Source organism: Halyomorpha halys, unplaced genomic scaffold, assembly GCF_000696795.3.
Source record: "Halyomorpha halys isolate HHAL.00 unplaced genomic scaffold, Hhal_1.1 Scaffold20.1, whole genome shotgun sequence".
Taxonomy (NCBI): domain Eukaryota; kingdom Metazoa; phylum Arthropoda; class Insecta; order Hemiptera; family Pentatomidae; genus Halyomorpha; species Halyomorpha halys.
The window spans coordinates 193,733-201,790 of NW_027110474.1; the positions used below are offsets into that span (position 1 = coordinate 193,733).

The window sequence follows — 8,058 nt, forward strand, 5'->3', positions numbered from 1 at the left end:
ATTAAAATGATTCAAATGATTCAGATAAAGGTTGCCACAAAATATAAACTATTACATGATTACTTATTAGTTAATTTATACTTATAGCTGCTGATGCCGAGGGATGTAGTGCCGTAGGTGTCTTCTGTTTCATCAGGGATGTCCGAAGTGCATCCTCCTGACTGTGGTGGTGCTTCCCCGTCCAAGCCTTCCTGTTGAGTCTCTCTGTCTGCTCTTCTAAATCTCCTCTTGTCTTTTTCTCCCAATTTTAAAAAATTTCCCATCGACACACCTACGATAGATTTAATATTGCTATGTGTTTAAATTAGTAGATCCATCATACAGCTCTTTTTTTGTTCTCTCTTGCTATGCACCGACAGCCCTGTTCATTTCCTATTAATACTTCCTTGGGAATATCGTTAAACATGTGAAATTCATCCCCAATACTTAATAGACCTCCATCATTTTCAATTCTTCGAAATCGAAAAGTTAACATTTTTAATCTAGGAACTTCCTTTTTCCATCCTTTAAATAAGACGTGTATCATCCTAATGGTGCACATGGCACAAGATATGGGGAGCCGTCCAGATTAGAGAATTTATTTTCCTAACAAATTTGTATTTTGACAGATATAAACAAAATACCAGTTGAAATCATAATTTCATATAATATTTGAAAATTAAAAAGGTTTAAAAATTTCTAACAATAACCAAGATATACATAGTGAGTATAGCTTATCCAGTTTATTGGGTGCATAATTACCAACAAATACACGAACCGATCTCAAAATGTAACTATGTTAAGGTACAAGCGTAAACTAAAGCTTAAATAGATTTATAAATTTAAGTAGACTTAAATTAATCAATTTTAAAGTGTTTAAAATAATAATATTTAGCATAATGTTTCAAATCCTAATCACTGCAGTCCTTATTTTTAATTAATGCAGGAGACGAGGAAATATTCTAAAACGTGTATTTCAAAAACAACAGAGAGTAAAATTGAAGTAGGAGTTTTTCTTATTGTGAATTATACCGAGAATTCTTGGAGGAAAATAAACATGACAGTAACCTTTAACGTATCAAAACATTCCTGGAATTATGTTCACAAACGCACAACACATATTTTAGACAGAAAACGCTGCAAATTCTCGTTTACACAAAGATAAAATGTAACAGTTTTAATTTTATAAACAAAAATTATTTACTTTGGATTTTTTTCTCTTACGCACTTTTCAAACTGCTAATATTCGTCCTTTATATTCATAAATAGACGAGCCATGGAGGGATGAAAACTTTAATTGGCCGCCGAGGATCATCGTGGGTTTAAATAAGATTTTCATATTTAAAAAAAAATCGTATATGTAATCTCAGAAAAACGTGGCGGACGGTAGATACAGGGATTTTTTTTTTCAATTTTGGGATTTACGGATTTTGATAAGTAAAACCTAAAATTTTATGGGAAAGGCTATTTTTTACTTCTATTTTGGTTTATAAAAAAAAACACTGACGCGTAAAACTCGCCTCATATATCAGAAAATAATATCAAAAATCAGTTTCCACAACTCTAAACACGGGAGCTCATTTGTGGCAGTCCTAAAACTCAAAATTTTGATTCTTTTTGCATACAATTTAATGATTCAACAAAATTTCATACAAAATATACGTGCGGGTGCATGTATGCCATTATCTATTCATTTTTTCTTATTATATTCCTAGCATAAAATTGACGAATTTGAGATTAAGATTTAAAGTAAAGAATTAATTGATTAACATACGAAGAGTATAATGCAACCTAAGACAAAAAATTAATAAGTAAACACAAGACAGAAATTATTTTGGAATAGTATTAACCACTGGCTTGAGCTAACTAAAAAAGTAGTATAGAATAAGCTAGTTATAGAGATTGTTCAATGTTATTGTTTTTAATTTGGATTCACAGTCCAGGCGTAGCTAGTACGAATTGCAATTTTTTTTTATACATTACCTATGTACCAATGTGTATTGGTTTCAAATGAAAATTAAAAAATACTACTCAATATGAATGCAATTTTAATCAAATTGTTCATGTTTTTCAACATAGACTAATTACTTCTTAGTCTTTTGGTATGTAAATATAAATACTCAATTAAAAAACTTCGAAGAAGAACATACTATTTTAAGGTAAATTATTTTTTTTTTAAATTTATTTATTGCTATTTACAACTGTACATTATAATACATTTAGTAAATCTGATCTAAGTTAAATTAGAGTGTGACAGGCGTGTAGAGAGACTACCCATTGGTAGTACTCTAATGACATTTTACATTAGCTGGTCTCGGGACCATCTTCTTTTCAGGCGCCTCGGAGGATTGTCAGGAATGGAAGAGGATGGAAGATTAGAAGCTAGGGGACTTGAGTGGTTAGAGAGTTTATAATGAAAGGAGTGATTCGGGCTAGATCGGTTACATAGGGATTAAGGTAAATTAAAAATGGAATTTTTTTTTAATAGAATATTTTGAAATATTGTTTTCTATAGTGTCTTGCATATTTTTTCTAAAATTTAAAATTGGGGTACTTTCACGAAGTTGACAAACTGGATCCCAGTCTTCATAATAGAAATATAAAGTTATTTATTATAATTAGTTTTCTCATAGCTCTCCTACTATTGGCAAAATTTTGGGTTTTTAATCAGAGTAGTTCATTGTTTAAATAAAATAATTTGTATCCAACTTGGATCTAAAACACTTCATTATATCTTTAAAAGTCCAAAGTTTCGGCCCATTCTGCCATCCTGATTTAATATTATATAAATTTACGTCTCACATCCAGTAATTTTAGAACTTTTTGCAGGTTATTGTCATTAATCTCAGTTAATAGGTTGTCTGGTCATTAATTTCAGTCAAATCATCCTACTTTATTACTTTTCAATTAAATTTTAAAACTTTCAATCAAAGATTAATTTAGCACTATTATCGCTTTCTTATCACTTTAGCTGGTAATAAAAACTAGATAAATAAATATAAACTATGAAAGGATTTGTTAATTCACTTAAGGAAATAAGAGAAAAATATATTTCCAGGATGAAAATATATTCCCGAAAGTAAGAATAATAATATAGACGTATTATATATCATTGGAAAGCCAAAGATTTTACAAAAAAATAATATTTGACATAGAACGCATTGAATAATGACGAAAAACGAGTTAAACTGGGAGAGGCACGTACATGTACGACAATATGATCTTAAATATAAAAATAATATGTTCATTATTTTCAATTTTGTTTCTATGAAAATTTAACATCGAAAAAATGTTTAACAGTAGAATGTAAATTTTAGTAAATTGTTATATTTCTGCAACTCTTTTGAAAAAAGAAAAATGTATTAATTTTGCAATGAGAAATAGTATTAAAATCACTGTTCTTAAAACTGTTGAATTGGAATCATTCTCTCATCTGAGCGGCCTATTTGGAAAATTAGTATGGGAAGGTATAACCACAGGGGATAGTATAGTATGGTAAGGTATAACCACAGGGGATAGTATAGTATGGGAAGGTATAACCACAGGGAATAGTATAGTATGGGAAGTTATAACCACAGGGGATAGTATATAAATATCTGTTCTGAAATGAGTGAGCATTAATTAATATAATATAACCACAGGGGATAGTATAGAAATATCTATATAACCACAGGGGATAGTATAGAAATATCTGTTCTGAAATGAGTGAGCATTAATTAATATAATATAACCACAGGGGATAGTATAGAAATATCTGTTCTGAAATGAGTGAGCATTAATTAACTCAAAGTAGGGAGCTATGTCAAAGATTTTTTTGTTTTGTTTAGTAAATCACAACAGCGCTTATTCATCTCTCCTTAGTCTGCTCATGTGCCCTAGGGTAGTATCCTTGGTCCTATCCTTTAAATAATTTTTATAACTGACATCCCAATCCATCCTACACTATCCTTACCACGTATGCCGATGACACAAACCCATTGACAATGAATAATGATCCTACCATTGTATCCCACACCCTCCAATCCCACATCGCCACCCTTGAAGAATGGTGCCAAAACTGGAGGGTGAAATTGAATCCCACCAAATCACATTTACACATCGTCGTAAGCCCATAACCTCCTGCCCCACAGTATCCTTTGATAATACCCCACTAATTCCTGTCGAACAGATTCGTTACTTACGACTATATCTAGGGGCGTGCGCTCGGTTCGGAACGTTGTGGGTTTAATTCCCATCTGGGGCAGTTAACATTCATTTTTCGACGGTCTCGAAGAATGGATCTTGACACTCCCACCTTGGTAAGTACGCGGCGGCAACTTAGGTAGCCGTCAGGAGTTGGCAAAAAGGACCACTAGGCCCACTTGCCGGACTTGTTCCCCCCATCAGATACCAGTACCAGTACAGCTATATCTGGACAAACGACTGGTATGGAATCCTCATAGAAGACTGAAAAGACTGGGAACTACTCGTCGATTCCGATTCTATTACAGCATTTACTAGACAAACGGTTTAAACTTCCGATCCATTTCAAAAGATTGATCTACATGACTATAATAAGGCCTATCTGGATAAAGGGATTTGAGCTTTGGCGCGCCACTAAACCTTCGAATTTCTCCCGGATCCAATCCTTACAGTCTAAAATCGTTACTTTGTCACAAATCAAGTCATCCATCAGGACCTCCATGTTCCATATGTTGCCGATTTGGCCAGAACCAGGCATCAATCGTTTCATTATAAACTTCCCAACCACCCAAACCCACTTGTTTCTAATCTGGCTTCTCCTTTATTACCTAATATTTCTCCTAGGCGTCTGAAAAGAAAATTGCCCTTAGATCTTCTTCTCTAGAAATGTAATTGGAATTCTGTCAATGGGTAAATTCTTCACGTTTGTACCATGTCATTTTATCAACTAACAACAAATTTATTGTTGTATACAGTTGTAAATAACAATAAATAAATTTTAAAAAAATCTTTTTGTTTAGGAGTGCTTAGCATTACATTGGCGTAATCCTGATATAGAATATTTGGGAAACGCTGTCTAATTTAATGATATTTTTGTACATAGGCAAGGTCTGTACTCGCCCCTATGCAACCTCCGAGCACATTTAAATTAGGGTCGTAACTACGATCTGTTTTTAAGTTTCATAACGCTTTTAATAATAATAATTATTATGGGGGTTGTATTTTAGCGATAATACCTTCAAGTCGGTACAATGTTGTTGTTTTCAATTTGGGATTGTTTATGGGTCACTCTTGATAACAATAATATTGAGATATCTTGTCCTTACTGAATCAATGTTGTTAATGCAATCTTCTTGCCATTTTTAGATTCATACAAGTAAAGAATGAGTTAAGTGTAGAATTAATAAGTTCCGACCATTTTTTTTTTAAATAATAATAATAAGTATTAATACACAGTTTACACTTTGATTTTTGCTTTCTCAAGTAAAAAAGAAATGTTTTTTTTAACCTTGATTTTATATATATATAAATTTAAACACAAATATATATTTCTTCTTTCTATGCAAACTGCACTTTTTATTTAAGAGAAATCATGAGACAGAAACTGCCTACGTCATGATGTCTCTCCTACAACGATAGCGGGTGTAAACAAGAGCGATCTTGAGCGACTATATGAATTTTGCTTTGCTTGTTTTCAACTTTAGATAAATATTTTTAGTTGATTCCACGTCCCAAAGACGTCAAAATCAACAATAATTCAATTTTATCTGTGTGTGTGTGTCTTGTATTAAACATTATCCGTTACAAACATCCTGCACTCTCAGATTTTGTAATGAAGAAGAAAATATATCATTCTTGCATAAATTATATTTTTAAAAAAAGCTATGCCAACAATGTTAAAGGTTTTAATGCAAAACATGAGTAGTTTTTATAAAAATATTTTTCAGAAGATTTAATTTTTTTAATAATTAATTCATGCTGCTTAAAGAACAAAAAATACCTATTTTTATTTTCTAAATTAAAGTGAAGAATTAATTTGATTTTGAGTCTGACCTACACATTTTTTAAATTTTTAAATCCTATTGTTGTCTTAAGATCATAAATTAAGAACTAAAAACACAATGGTTCTTAGTCCATATATTTTCCCTTCTAGGACGTTTCAGTTTTTATGATTTTTTTTTCTCAAACAGATTTAAAAATCATTTAAATGAAGCTACAAAAACAAATAAAATCAATGACTAGAGTAGAAAAAGTACAATATATAAGAAAAAGAAAGAAATCTATTTCTAGCCTATTTATTCGCCAAAATCTTTGTTTTAAATTTAACTAATTTTGATTATAGAATACTTATTGTATTATTTATAACAAAATATTAAGCATTAATTTAAATTAGAAGGTCCCGTGGCCATCTATCTTTTCAGACATAAAAAAATATAAATTATAAAAGCTGAAGAGAGAAACTAAATACCCCTGAAACGTCCTAGAAGATAAAATATGCGTACTAAAAACCATTGTTTATAGTTCTTAATATTTGAACATTAGGCAACAGTAGAATTTAAAAATGTATAAAAAGGTGTAGGTCAGACTACGAAACAAATTACTACTTAAATTTAATTTACAAAAAATAACTCACTACGTATTTTCTTTTTAAGCAGAATTTTCGAAAAAGAAAATTAAATCTGAAAATTTTTTTTTTTTAAATTCGTTTACTAGATTACATTGTTTTTGTTGTTAATTTAAATGATTTTGATTATAGCAAACTAAATGTGCTGCCATTAAAAATATATAAATTATAAAAGATGAAGATGGAAACTAAGTAGTTCTGAAACGTCCTATAACGTATAAATATGCAAAGTATGTATACTAAGAACCATTGTTTTATGTTCTTAATATAGCATAAGGCAACATGTTTTTGTGTCGAATAAGGAAATATAAAATAAAATAAAGCCAAATTGTACAAATAAATAATTTTCAACATATACAGAAACTAGTTTCGTTCTGATCAACATTTTCTAAACTATTATAATCATTATGCTTCTCATAAATGAAGGTTTATTTTCTTCAGTATTTGAACTTATTCAATATGAGATTGGTCTGGGTAATGGTGGATTAAGGAGTTCCTGCTGTGTTGAAATATATATCAAGCTGTATTGTTCCTTTTAAAGTATTAGGGAATAGTCGACTGTCGTTAAACAGATACGTACATTGTTAACGATTTAGTAGTAGTAGTTGGTAAAGATTTAAAAACATTAAATTACGCACTTAAGATATTGAAATTAAAAGCATATATAATAAAAATAATTTTAAAATATTCAATGTCGATTTGGGGTAGCAATTTATGTATTGTTTGTATATTTATATAAGGTTTTTATATTTATAATTCAAATGGAGTAATTACTTTCATGCTGTTTGAAACTTAAATATATATGTGATCAGGTAGAAAACAAAATAATAATATTATGTTAAATAATGCTTTACACTCACGTAAAGGTGTGAGATAGGAGAGGTGCAGAACCTTTCGGGCACTGAACGACCGTAGACTGAGAGAGCCGGGTCCCCACCTGCCCGCTTTAGGAGGGGGTCCGCTGGTGGTTCCGTCTCTTGGCTCCGTGGTCATCGGGTCCAGTTTGCAACTGAGGTCCAAGTGACCACTAAGTTAGGGACTCAGAATTTAGTACAAGAGCCCAAAAGGAGAAAAAATCAGTTATTTCACCGCAATACGCAATATTTGTTTATTTTAATGAAGACTATCTATAATTACTAGTCAAAATTGATGAGTCTGCCACGTATAATTAGAAGGAGTAAAAAATGGCGGCTGATTCAAAGCGATAAACATAATTAATATTTCATAAGGAGCTCTAGATCTTTAAAATTATCAACAACACTAGAAGGCCTAATAGAACATAATTTAAAGTAGAGCAAACTACAATTACTAAAATATCACCCCTCATAGAACTATTTACGTTCAATAGTATTTTACAAAAAGCAAAATTTCATTAAAAAAAAAATTGGTGAATTTATTATTTGTTACTGAATTTATTTTGGGAGATCTATATCTCAGGGACCATTTGACGTACAGTTGTCTATAAGCATTCAAATTAAATCTAGTTTATGATT

At 30.8% G+C, this 8,058-nt stretch overlaps 1 protein-coding gene across 1 annotated transcript in view; it reads right to left on the minus strand.

The window, feature by feature from the left end:
- Positions 1–7,528, minus strand: part of Eaat2 (Excitatory amino acid transporter 2) — a 165,940-nt gene extending 158,412 nt beyond the window's left edge. Inside the window, exon 1 of the mRNA XM_014421998.2 lies at positions 7,426–7,528. The gene's annotated coding sequence lies outside the window, so the exon portion shown is untranslated. The remainder of the gene's footprint in view (positions 1–7,425) is intronic.
- Positions 7,529–8,058: the final 530 nt, after the last annotated feature.